The sequence below is a fragment of the Dasypus novemcinctus genome, chromosome 29, assembly GCF_030445035.2.
Source record: "Dasypus novemcinctus isolate mDasNov1 chromosome 29, mDasNov1.1.hap2, whole genome shotgun sequence".
Lineage (NCBI taxonomy): Eukaryota > Metazoa > Chordata > Mammalia > Cingulata > Dasypodidae > Dasypus > Dasypus novemcinctus.
The window spans coordinates 20,973,758-20,987,618 of NC_080701.1; the positions used below are offsets into that span (position 1 = coordinate 20,973,758).

A 13,861-nucleotide genomic window follows, 5' to 3' on the forward strand; every position below is an offset into this window, starting at 1 on the left:
TATGGTTAAAACTAAATGCATAGTGCTGTCAGAATAGTAGTTTCTTATGGAGAAGGGTTGTAAACACTGGAGGGGGTGTAGAGAGAGGTTTCTAGGGTACTAGTTTTATATTCAATTTATTGATCTGGATGGTGATTACATGGTTTTTTAAAGTAAGCAAAAACAAAAGAAAAAATCTCCAATGCCTTCCCACTGCACACAAAATCCAATCTGCTTATCATGCCCAGCAAGCCCCTACCCGGTCAGGCCTCAGCTTACATTTCTACAATCATCTAACACTCATTTCTCATCTGCTGCACTCATTACTCTCTAACCACACTGGCTTCTTTTCAGTCTAGTAAATGTGCCAACTTCATTCTTGCAATCAAGATTTTTACATGTGCTGCTCCAATTAACTGGAATAACCATAATCCCTCAAAGTCCCCCATTCATTCTCCTCACTAAGCCTATTTTTTTTTCTCCTTTATAGTACTTACCATAATTTGTAATTAAACAAATATGTGTTTGGCTTCTTACTGTCTGTCTCCTCACTTGACTTCATGTTGTGTAAGAAGAGAACCATATATATCTTATTCAGTGCTGGACACTCAATACTGTTCAATTAATAAACAAATGAAAGAATCCCTGTCCCAAATAGCTTATAACTAGTATATCTCCATTTCCTCACCAAATTTCTGGGGAATATTAGCCTTCAGCGTAATTTTACTCTCTCGTTAACCTCTTGTTTGGTAAAATACATTATGCTTATTGGGAAAACAGAAAAGAAAAAAATATGAAAATAACACTGATACCCATAATTACATGATCAACTGATCTTCCACAAAGGTGTCAAGGTAACCCATTGGAAAAGGACAGTATTTTCAACAAACGGGGCTGGAATAACTGAGTATCTGTATGGGGGTGGGGGAGTGAAACCCCAATCATTATTTTACATTATACATAAAAATTAACTAAAAATAAGTTCCTAAATCTAAATATAAAAGCCCAAAACTATAGAATCTCTAGAACGAAACAGAAAATCTTTATAACACTTGGTCAAAGATTTCTTAAACACTAATATCATGAGCTATAAAAGACTGATAAACTTCAAAATTAAAAACTTTTGCTCTTCAAAAGACAGTTAAAAAATAACAAAAAGCAAAGTTATATGCAGGAAGAGAATATTTGCAAAACACGTATCTAACAAAGAGCCTATATCAAGAACATCCTTTTATTTTCACACTCATCTCTAGGAAACAGGGACCCACTAATGGTTTTTTAACAAAAATGAGACAAGTGAAGTGAGAGTTCAAATATTTGTTATGCCACAGATAACTTAGTATATATACATGGAGAGGAGATCTGGTAAACACTATCTTAAACAGGCGTTTAAACATGGCATTACTATTAGTGGCACAACCTGCTGTTATGTCCTTCATGATTTGATAGATTTTCACATCTCATCTCTGAAGTGTTGTTCCTACTGCTTAAACTAAATCTCAAATGAGGATATGATCATATAAATCCAGAATGTTGGACATTCTCTAAGACAACTGGCCTGGACACTTCAAAAAACAGTCATAAAACAAACAACAGTGGGAAGACTATTTTAGATTATAAGATGCAAAAGATATTTAAAGATCCAACATAATGTACAAACTATTTTTAAATCCTGGATTTAAACACACATAAACAGATAAAAAAGATATTTCGGAGACTAGTAGGAGCATTTAAATATGGACTGTGCCTCTTAATCAATGGAGCTATTCTTAACTTTCAAGGTCTTGATAATAGTGCTGTTTATACAAGAGAATGTCCGTATTTTAGGAGATCCATGCTACAACATTTAGAGGTAAAGTGCCATGTTCACATGGATCATGATGAAAAAGTACATATTCTTAGAATAAAGCCAAGAATCTTAGAATAAAGATTAACAAATGTTTCATCTAGGTGTTGAATGTAATATTCATTCAACTTTTCTGAAGGTCTGCAATTTTTTAAAATAAAAAGTTAGGAAAAAAATGAAAGCAAATAATTTGGCTAGAGCATGGAAGAAGCAATGAAAATAAAAAGCTACTGCTTCCTCAAGTGGTGAGTTCCTGAATTAAATCTTGGCAAAATATTCTGACCAACTAAGCCAAATGGTCCACATTGTTATATTTTCTAGAAAGCCTAGGAGTGAGTAGGGCCATATTTTTTCCCCCTATCTTCCCTTCAACTAAATACAATACTGCAACAAAGAAAGCAGTTTTGATAACTTTTTTTTAAAAAAAGAAAGACAATTAGCTGTATTAGGACTATAACTAATTTCCTTTACATGGTGATTTTTATATCTCTTGATGCCTGAGAGCCAGCCTTCAAACAGCAGACACACCAAGTGATAAAATGCTAAGACCTTACTGAATTAGGAGGTAGTCTAGCGTAAGAACAAAAGGATGTTCTTGATCTCTGATGAGGATTATAACTTTTTTTAAAAAGATTTTTATTTATTTCTCTCCCCTTCCCCCCCCACCCCAGTTGTCTGTTCTCTGTGTGTATTTGCTGCATCTCTTATTTGTCCGCTTCTGTTGTTGTCAGCGACACGGGACTCTGTGTTTCTTTTTGTTGTGTCATCTTGTTGTGTCAGCTCTCCGTGTGTGTGGTGCCATTCCTGGGCAGGCTGCCACTTTCTTTCGCACTGGGCGACTCTCCTTATGGGGTGCACTCCTTGTCCGTGGGGCTACCCTATGCGGGGGACACCCCTGCGTGGCAGGGCACTCCTTGCACGCATCAGCACTGCGCATGGGCCAGTTCCACACGGGTCAAGGAGGCCCGGGGTTTGAACCATGGACCTCCCATGTGGTAGGCAGACACTGGACCAAGTCCGCTTCCCTGATGATTATAACTTTTTAACTAACCCTGGTTTGGTATCCACCCCACCAAGTTCAGTCCCTTAATGTTTATTAATGAAGGAACCTGTGTCCAGCTCTGTTCCAATTATTCATTAGCATCCTGATGGTATAAAACACTAGAATTTCTGCAGCTCAGGGAGGCTGTGTTTGAGAGTACAAGCTCAGAATCAAACTGCTAGGTTCAAAACTGAACTCCAAAGTAACATTAGGCAACTTATTCAATTCCCTAAAGCTCAGTTTCCTTATCCAGAAACTCTGGGTACTTATAATTATCTACCTCATATAAGGTTGTGGTAAGAATTAAGAGTTATTCCATAAGCACTATTTAGCATAGTGCCTGGAGTTTAGTTAGAGAACAATTACTGTTGTCTATTATTATCATTCAGAGCAATGCTGGGCACACAGAACTTGTGCAGAACACGATGACTGACTTAAAGGGACTTAAAACCTATTTAGTAAGACAAGACAAATATTCACAAAAACAGTAATGTGAAAACAGAAGATCTAAAAATTAAATTGTGCTACCAGTTCAATTATAACATACACTTGGGAAGCAGATGCAGTTCAGTGATTAAGAGCCTGCTTCCCTTGTATGAGTTCCCAAGTACCTCCTAAAAACAAAACAAAAAACATATATATATATATATACACTTGAGAAAAAACAATGCTAAGCAAGGAGGCATTTAGGCCAGGAAAGATAGGTAAGGATTGTAATACTACAAAAACCCAGTATAGCTTAAATAGTGAGACATTATAGTGAACCTTTGTAATTGAGGGTTAAAAATTACATAGATGCCTTTGTATTATTTAAAAAAAAACAAAACAGCAAAAGATTAATATCTGAGATCGCTGAAACTGGCTGGATTTAGCCTAGACCTGCTATTATGATGGTCATTCTAAACAGGTCTAACCCCTGTTCAAGGTTACACAAAACTTGGCCTCACCCTTGTGTATACTTGCTGTTGTGATAGTAACCACTCCACCCTCCTGTTTAATATCCATATGGAAAACCTTGAGACTGACCTCTACTCTGTACCTTCCTGTCCAGAATCTTGATCTCTGATGATGATTACTTTGTAACTAACCCTGGTTTGGTATCCACCCCACCAAGTTCAGCCCCTTAATGTTTATTAATGAAGGAACCTGTGTCCAGCTCTGTCCCAATTATTCATTAGCATCCTGATGGTATAAAACACTAGAATTTCTGCAGCTCAGGGAGGCTGATTTGAGATTGTACATCTCGTCTCCCACCAGTGAATAAATCCTTTTTCCCTCCTAGCTTAGTTCTGTGTGTTTGTCTATTCTCCTGCACCAAGTGAACAAACCTACCAGGATCACCTCGGCCCCTCTTCAGGACGTTAGGTGTTTTCATCCACTGCTTTTAAAATGACCCTAAGACAGGCAACCCAAAATTTCCACACCTTTGTCCTTAATAAATCCCTCATAAAGATGGCATGTTTTACATTTTTCTAATTACTAAAGTAATAATAATGGCTAACATTTGAAGGTTTACTATGTATCACTACTATTTTAAATGCTTTACATGTTATTTTATTTTACTTCTCATAATACTCTTTTTAAAAAATATATTTATTTATTTATAAAAGATACATAGATCATACAAAATCATAATACTCTTTTGAGGAAGTACTATTACTATTCTCATATTACAAATGAAGATCAAGGCCAACAAGATTATGTAACTTGCCCAGTCACACTTCTAGTAAATGGAAGATTAAAACATAGTCATTCTATTCTACAGCACTGGCTCTTCATAAGTAAGCACATTTCCCATCATTCTTTAAACATGTACAACAAATTGCAACAAAACAAAAAAACAAAAAAGCCCTCACTTTCCATCTCCCTGCTCTTACTCCCCAGAGTTAATGATTTGGTGTGAGAATGTTAGTCATCCACCCATTCTAATCTCTACTTCCAAGTAAATGAAACCACCACAAGAAAAAAATAATTTCTGCCAAATTTTTCTTCTGACAAATGTTTCTAGATTAAAAAAAAGATAAAGCAATAGTTTTTTCTTAATTTCACTGAAACTGTCCATTGATAATTTTAAAGGGAAAAACAACTGAAAAATATCAACTCAAACTTTAAGGTTATTTATTTATTTATTTAACAACTTATTCATGGAGTAGAAAAATTTATATAATCCTTTAGTCAAATCTTAGAGAATAAAAAAAATCATGTCATATGTTTCAGATGAACAGCTATAAAATACTAAATAAGTATTTATGATATGTTAAATACATAGTTTTAAGTCTTAGTGTAACAAATTCAAGTGAATAATTCTCTTTGGTAGAACCTGTATACTGCTGGATTCTATTTTATAGAACTACATGCTAGACTGTATATACTTATTTTTCTATATTTAAACATCAGTCTTTTTTTAAAAAGTTTTATATATACTACTAGAATAAAAATTGGAAGAGGAAAAAAAAAAGCTAATGTCTCTGTCTAGGGATGCCTGCAATCTAACAAATAAAACAAGAGAAACTTAAACAAAAGTCTTTTCTCAATAAGAAAGAAAAAACTTTATACTTCCAAAACTCCTCATAGTAATATTATTTTGGTCTTTTAGGGTGGTCCCAAAAAGTCATCTAAATTGCCTATTTCTGTTTTCAGACCCAATTACTCCTTAAACATATTCCTAGATCACTTAATCTATCTAACCACATGGATTTCCTGATTACACCACCAATGGTTCCCCATCACTTAGAAAATGTCCAAGAATTTTGCCAAAGCACATAAGGCCCTCCAAGCAAAATCCCTACTTCTCCAATCTCATGAGACTTGTACTTTAGTAATGTTAAATTACTGGTAATTACTGTACACATTATGATTCACACCTTGATGCCTTTCTAATGTTATTTCCTACACCTAATATGGCCTTCTATACTTTTTTTTCTTCCCTATTAACCATGTTTTGAATTCAGAAAGTCATTTCCAAGAAGTAGTCACTTACACTTTAAGTAAGTCTGAGTAACTTTCCTCTGTGTTCCTATGATACCCTATGCACCACTCTATTTCAGAATTAATCATGAAACAATGTGTTCATGTGAGTTTTCTTAAAAGCAGGAAGTTTTTATCCATATATATGCTTTTAGTACCCAAAGTTAAGGCTCATGGGGGGGGGGTGCGTCACGAATCTTTTAAAATGAACTGTGTAAACATATGAATGAAATACTTTGAAGAGTTGTTGAGGGTTTTCCATGGAGAATGCAAGGGAATATAAAAACAGGGCTAGATTTCTCTGCAAGGCTTAAAAGTCCTAGAGACAGGTGTGAAGAAAATAAACTTCTGGGTGACACCAAAAGGTGTCAAAAACTCCTACATAAACATATTTAAAACCCTATAGTTATCAATACTGTAGATCTGAAATTCAGAATGTGGAAGCTCTCAAAATATAATTTTCACAGCCACAGTTTACAAAGTTTTCTTTATTTTTCCAAAGCTATTCTGGTAAACAGAATCAGCCATACTAAGAAACAAAGCTTAGAATCTGCATTAGAATGTTTACAGTTAGAAAAATAGAATATAATGTAATTTCCACAACACAGAGAAAGAGGATAGTCTTTCTTTACCCCTGGATAAAGAAGATTTCCAGATATTTCTTTATGTGAACTGTAACAAGAAGTACTTCTCAAGGTTTATGATAAATATACAGCCTGAAAGTGTCTCCATAGTAACAGAAATGGAGTGTATACAGACAGTCTATAGTAATGAACCAGCCAAGCTGGTTCTTGAAAACCAGGCGTTTTTACTGTTTGGCAATTTCTGCTGCAAGAACATTATTTTCAAAAAAAATTTTTTTAAGACACTAAATGTTGAAAACTTAGAGTCATTTTGTTTTAAAGTTAAAAATCCAAATGCAGCACATAAAGGCAAGTTTCAATATGCATTCTTTGAGATGTAAAAAGAGAAAGCTACCATATATATACTCGTATATTGATTTTTAAATGAATAACAATGTTTGAAAATCAGATCCTGTGTTTGAAATCAACTTTAAATATACACACATATCCCCCTTTCCCTGCACCCCCCAAAAAAAACCTCTTCAGAATATGACTCAGATTTAATAAAATATCTCTAGGTGACATGATCAAAGATTTTCATTTTACTATCTTTTTCCCCAAATTTATACAAAGAAAAAAATAGAGAAAAGTTAATTTTTAAAAGAATATGGTCTATTACTTTCAGCACATGGATTTGCTAGACACTCTATAAAATAAAAACTTGAGAAAACATGCTTAGCCTATAAGAATGCTAAAATCCCCTACACTGGTAGTTTTAAAAAGACCTCATTGTTTTGGTGCTATGTCCTATTCATATTTTAATCTAATTATACCATCAGAGAGATCCTTTGACTATAAACTTACAAATTCTGTATTTCTCATTTTGGCTTATGTAGTTTTAAAAATTAATTTTTAATAACATGATAAAAAGTGTGTAGTGTTAAAAAATGATAAATGGGGAAGCGGTTGTGGCTCAACTGACAGAGCATCCACCTACCATATGGAGGGTCCAGGGTTTGATCCCCAGGGCCTCCTGACCCGTGTGGTAAGCTGGCCCTTGTGTAGTGCTGCCATGCGCAAGAAGTGCTTGCCACGCAGGGGTTCCCCTCCACGTAGGGGAGCCCCATGTGCAAAGAGTGCTCCCCACAAGAAGAACCACCCCATGAAAGAAAAGCACAGCCTGCCCAGGAGTGACGCTGCACACACTGAGTGCTGACGCAGCAAGATGACGAACAACAACAACAAAAAGCGACGCCATTTCCTGGTACCACATGACAAGAATGCAAGTGGACACAGAAGAACACACAGCAAATGGACACAGACAGCAGGCAACAGGGGGTAAGGAGAGAGAAATAAATAAAATAAATCTTTAAAAAAAAAAGATAAATGGAGGAATATTATCTTGTTTTACTGTATTTTAAAACTGTAAGCCACTCACCGTTCTTGGAAATAATTAGGAGAATCAATTTTAAATAGCACAAACACATAACCTTTAAAAATCGGCAAAAGCAAACTGGTACTAAATATGAATAGATGTAAAAGTCAACTTCTACCCTCTGGACAAGAAGCAATTCACACTAAAAATCAATGGTATTTTTCCTTTGCAAGCCATTGGTCCTTTCTAATCACATTTTAATCTCACAAACAAACAAATGGGAGGTGAGGAGAGGTTGTGGGGGAAAAAAAAAGTCAATCACTCGGTTCTAAGAATTTGATTAAGCCTTTATAGCATCAAAAAGGTAATGAACCACATTTACCTTTTACTCACCAAAAAGCAGCCAGAACTGATAGCACCTAATCTAGCAGGCTGTCCTTGTTATAAACAAAAACAATAACTTAATTTGGAACAGTGACAGTACAACTTACGGTCAACCTTTCAAACAAAATGGATCCTGCTTAAAAAAATTTTTTTAAGGAAATACAAACAAAATTACAAATAGATGTGGTTGTTTCATTTGTCTTTAGCGTCTCTTGTCCTCTAAGGAAACAAATACCATATCAGATTACAAGATTTACTATTATATCCACAAACAAAACAAAGTATAAAGTGATAGCTACACAAAAATGCCTTAACCACAGCGACAGAGAAGCAAATTATTCCTAGCTGAAATTTGGGCAGTTTCTCTCAAATGTTAAGTTCCCATGGTAAAGCAAATGTTTGGACTTCTCAAACTTTATGGCCATTATATAACATTAACTATAAGCACCTACTGGGGATTGAATCATGTCCCCCACAAGAAGCATGGCCATTATATAATATTAACTATAAGCACCTACTGGGGATTGAATCATGTCCCCCACAAGAAGCATGGTCAGGTCCCAACCCCTAGTCCTGTGGGTGTGAACCCATTTGTAAATAGGATCTTTGAAGATGCTATAAACCAAGGTATGTGTCCAAAGAGGGAGGGCCATTAATCTAATATGACTAAACTCTTTAAAAGCAAAGGAAACTGGACACAAAGAGAAGCCTGGGGAGCAGCCAGAAGCTGGAAGTCAGTGGAACCCAGAAAAGAACACTGCCATGTGAGGGAAAAGCCAAGCAACCCCAAAGATTGCCCACCGGACAGAAGATACCAACCCCGGGAGGAAGCAAGCCTTCTCGTCTCCGAAACTGGGAACCAATAAATTCCTGTTGGTAAGCCAACCTATTGTATGGTATTCGTTTTAGCAGCTGTGAAACTAAAACGACACCTAATAAATTTTAGGTTTCCCTAAAGACTTATCTTTTAATGAAAAGTTGAAGATGTAAAAAAAAAATGCAGTTTGAAAATACTGCTGGTCAAACTTAAAAGAGATTTACTACCATTCTGGTTGAGGCTGACTCTGAAAATGTAAAATTATGATTAATGGGGAAACATTTCCTTTTCTGCACTCTTATTTCAACATTTATATTGATAAAACATTAACTCTCCGAATGACAAAGGGTTTAGAACATTTTAGTAAGCAGTATAAATGTTCAATATTAGTAAACCTCATCTGGCTATCTTGACTTATAGGTACTTTCCAAGGTAGCATTTTAAAGAGAACTCTAGGCTTCTGACTAATTTCTGGCTCAAACTGGAAAATCAACTTGCTTTAAAAAATAAACAGGGAAGTGGACGTAGATAAGATAGAGCGTCCGCCTATCATATGGGATGGTCCAGGGTTTGAGACCCAGGGCCTCCTGACCCATGTTGTGAGCTGGCCCACGCGCAAGGAATGCTGTGCCACGCGGAAGCGCCCCCGGGTGGGGGGTGCCCCACACACAAGGAGTGTGCCCTGCAAGGAGAGTTGCCCTGCAGGAAAAAAGAGTAGCCCACCCAGGAGGGGCACCTCACACACAAGAGCTGACGCAGCAAGATGATGCAACAAAAGATACAGTTTTCCAGTGCCACTGAGGGTGCAAGTGGACACAGAACATACAGCGAATGGACACAGAGAGCAGACAACAGGAAGGGGAAATAAATAAATAAATAAATAAAAATCTTTTTAAAAAAAATAGGGGAAAAAAAACTTCATTAAAGAAAAAAAATAAAAATTGAAAAATAAAAAATTCAGGAGAGTGTAAATTCCTTTGGTTTCATGTGACTTTATTCAGAAATCCACCAAAATAAAAAAAGTCATGCCATTTTTATATAATTACTGACAACGTGCATTCAAATCAGAGTAGTCTCACTGCATAATAGTAACTCAAGCTATATCAACAAAGATTAGCCTTCTAGACCAGGACTTGCCACACAACATTTACTCATTAAAAAGCTAAGCAGGGGGAAGCAGATGTGGCTCAAGTGATAGGGCTTCCGCCTTCCTATATGGTAATATTGGAGGATCCGGGTTCGACCCCTGGGGACTTCTGGTGAAAAAGAAGAAGAGAAAGTGTGCCTGTGAGGCGAGATGAGTGCCTGCACAGCAAGCCGAGTGCCCATGTGAACGCCCACACAGCAAGCCAAGTGCCTGCATGGTGAGCTGAGGGCCCGGGTTTGATCCCTGGGGCCACCTGGTGAACAAGAAAGAGAGAAAGCATGCCTGCCCGGCAAGCCAAGTGCCTGCAAGAGTGATTGCATATGAGCAAAGTGCCTGCATCACAAGCCAAGTACCCCCACAGCGAGCCGAGGACCTGCGTGGTGAGTCAATGCTCGCCCAAGTGAGACACACAGCAAGATGATGATGCAACAAAAAAGAGACGAAGGGGAGAGTGAAGGTGAAGCACAGCAGAAACCAGGAACTGAGGTGGTGCAGCTGACAGGGAACCTCTCTCCATATCAGAGATCCCCAGGATCAAATCACGGTGAATCCTAGAGAAAAAGTGAGAAGACCAAAAGAGAAACAGACACAGAAGAACACACAGTGAATGGACACAGACAGCAAAAACAGCAGGGTGGGGAGAGTAGGAAAGGGAGGGGGGGAATAAAAAAATAAATCTTTAAACAACAACAAAAAACTAAGCAGGGAAGCAGGAGTAGCTCAGTGGTCAAGCACCTACTTTACATATACAAGGTCTTGGGGGTTCAACCTCTGGTACCTAAAAAAAACAAAACAAAACCCAAAAGACTAAGCAGAAGTATAAGATAGGACATTCTTTTCAACAAGTGAGGGAGAATACTTTAAAATGTGCATTTAGTACCTGAACAATAGAAATAAATATTGGTTATTTTCTCTTCTTCCTCCCCACTAAGGTGCAGTTTTTTAGGTTCTACCATCCTAAAGACACCAAAATATTCCTTTAGAACACTCTGCTAATCTATCAATTTTATTCAATTTAAGTAAGAATATTTTCACAAAAGGCTATAATGCAAAATTCTATTTGTATGGAATATCCAGAATAGGCAAATCCATAGAGACAGAAAGTAGATTTGTGGTTATCAGGGACTGCAGAAGAACAAGGAACGGTGGGTGATTCCTAATGGGTAGAGGGTTTCTTTTTTGGGGTGATGAAAGTGTTCTAGAACTGGACAATGGTGATGGTTGCACAATCTTGTGAACAAAGTAAAAGCCACTAAATTGTACATTTCAAAAGGGTGAATTTTATGGTATGTGAATTATATCTCACTTAAAAAAATAAGAATGCTCTAAAATAAATTAAGGAAGTATTTACACACTTTTCTCAGAATAAATTCTGTAATACCCATTCAAAGAATTACTGGTTTGCACACACATGTGCTTTAATAAAATTTTTTTAAAAAGGCATTTCACTTATTATTAAGCTGCAGTAATGAAAAGGTGAGGTACTGGCAAAGGTATAAACAATGAAACAAGAGTTACAGCCTATATACAGACACAAACCTATAGGGGAACTTTGCATATTTCAGGATCTATACCATAGATTAGTGGTGTAAGGATAGAAGATTCAATGAATGGTACTGGGACAACTGCTTATCTACATAGAAAAAAACATCAGATCCTCACAATATAGTATAATCCCAGGTAGATTAAACACCAAATACAAAAAGTAAAACTTTGACTCTTAGGAAAAACAAAAACAGGAGATCTTTATGAACTCAGGGTGGAGACAGATTTCTTAAACAATATACAAAGAATACAAAACATAAAGGAAATAATTGATAAAATCAATATTAATTTATAAAGCTGCTTGCCAAAAGATAACACAAACAAGTGAAAGAAGGCCCTAGACTGGGAGAATATAATTGTAATGCATAACAAAGCTGGATCCTACCCTATAACGTTCTTCCAAATCTTCCCAGTCTATGTTCATTCTCATCTGTATTACAGCAACAGCTTCCTAAATGTTCTTCCTGCTTTCAAATGTGTCCTCGTCCAAACCATGCTCCATAGCACAGATGGTATTAAAAACAAAACAAAACAAAACAACCTTCAACTTTAATAACCTCCCATGGCTCTCCAATGCCTTAGTATAAAATCCCAAACACAGAAGGCCCTTCATGATTTGGTCGCTACTTCTCCACCCTCCTCTCCTAACGCAACAGCTTTCCCACCTTGCCCTCCACAATTCTAGCATTTCCTGTCTTTTCTTCCAGGCATCCTTTAAGATTCTAATCAGACGAGTTAAAATACTCAAGGTGGCTTTCTGAGACCACCCCACACATATCATGCACCCTCTAAAGCCAGGTCAAATTCCCTCTTCTGCTGGCATAGTACATAGCATCCTACCTACACTTCTACCAATAGCACTTAATACACTGTATAAGGCCATCTTGACATAAAGGATGTGTGTATGTAAATGAACATGATCTCAAAACATTTGTGTAAGAAATAATAATAAAATGCTTTATTACATTAATTCTGGATACCAGCTGCTGTCTCTTAATTGCCCTCTGTAGGTGAGACAAGGTTGGGCCGAGGTTCATGCGAGCTCCTCCTTCCTTCCCATTCTGCTGCTGCTACAATGGGAAGGAGACCAAAAGTTACAGCCATGTTGTCCCCACCCCAAGCCACACAGGCTTCTCTAATAAAATAAACAAATATTGAACACCTACCATTTACCAGACTAAGCACTAAAGTTTTAGGGATGAAAACTCAGCCACAGCCCCTGCAGTCTTAGCTTACATTATTGCTAGAGAAAGACAGACAATAAAAGCAACGTGCTGGAGATGAGGCTCAGAAATTGCTCTTGGTAAGATTCGTTTATTCATCTCATACTGACTGCCTGTTTAATGTCAAGTCCTGGGTACTAGGATAAAAAGTGAGTAAGACAAGAGTCCCTGATGACCAAAAGGAATAAATGGATGACAAAGGAAAATATCTAGGGTTGAATAGCTGGGGATGTAGGATGCAGGGAACCTCAGAAATTTCCAGTCTTAGGAAACAAGTTCAGACTTGCAGTAGAAGGGAAAGGAGCTCTTTCTAAAAGACCTACAGTAATCCACTACCAAAAGAGTTTCAGTTCAGAACGTTTTTGGGTTTTTTTAATAACAAGCATTTTTTATTTTATTTTAAAAAATAATAAAAAAGCATGGGATAAATTTACAGTAGATATATTTCTCACTTGTGTTTTTGGTTTTTAATAAAACAGTTTCCAGATGATCTAGATTATTAGAAGGGCCTTTCTTGAGACATTACAAAAAGAAATTATAAGTATTTAATGAAAGCACATAATTTTAGGGTTAAAAAACAGCTTAGATGCCAGAGAATATGGAAAAAACTAGAAGTTTACATTAAGAACATGGGACTTGTTGACCCCTGAATCCCCAAAGTCAACTACAGTGCCTGTTACATTATCAATAAACAGATCTGTCCTAGAGAGAAAAGAATAGTACGGTAAGGGGCCATAGGATTGGACTGACTGACAGTTTAAATAGTTTAATATGAGCTAATACATTAAACATTATTATTAAAGGTCAGAGACTGTTTGTAGTAGCATACATTTAGAACTGACTGTACAGATTTGCCTTTTTGCTCCTAAGAAAGGGCTCAAGAATAAGGTTTAGAAAGTATCCACAGTGTGATTATATGTCCAACACAAAGCCAAACTAGCAGTAGGTAATCAGGTCACTTAGAGGAAAAAAA

The 13,861-nt window shown here is 36.7% G+C and overlaps 1 protein-coding gene across 10 annotated transcripts in view; it reads right to left on the reverse strand.

Annotated features, from left to right (window-relative positions):
- The window catches only part of NSD3 (nuclear receptor binding SET domain protein 3), a 109,739-nt gene that overhangs the window by 78,328 nt on the left and 17,550 nt on the right, over window positions 1–13,861 (reverse strand). For 4 of the 10 annotated variants that reach the window (XM_058290017.2, XM_058290025.2, XM_058290023.2 and 1 more), the window contains one exon: window positions 12,631–12,735. The exons of 5 other annotated variants lie outside the window; for them this stretch is intronic. The gene's annotated coding sequence lies outside the window, so the exon portion shown is untranslated. Of the gene's footprint in view, window positions 1–12,050; window positions 12,162–12,630; window positions 12,736–13,861 lie in introns of those variants that run through there. One more of the 10 variants, XM_071212659.1, reaches the window with a different exon arrangement.